Source organism: Buceros rhinoceros, unplaced genomic scaffold (genome assembly GCF_000710305.1).
Source record: "Buceros rhinoceros silvestris isolate BGI_N320 unplaced genomic scaffold, ASM71030v1 scaffold15118, whole genome shotgun sequence".
NCBI classification, from domain to species: domain Eukaryota; kingdom Metazoa; phylum Chordata; class Aves; order Bucerotiformes; family Bucerotidae; genus Buceros; species Buceros rhinoceros.
Window position 1 is genome coordinate 1 of NW_010425225.1, and position 229 is coordinate 229.

The window sequence follows — 229 nt, forward strand, 5'->3', positions numbered from 1 at the left end:
CCCCCCCCCCCCCCCCCAAAAAAAAAACCAACAAGAAAACAACCCAAAAAACCACCCAAACCCCGACTTCCCAGATGGTAAAACATACCCACAGGTCACAGGTCCACAGCTGAGCCACCACTCGGCAAAGCGTACGTCCCGTTAAATAAATTACACCGTGTGCATATAAAAGACCCAGCGACACAAGTGAGGACGTCAAGAACGGTGACGATAGGGCTGAATAATTTAG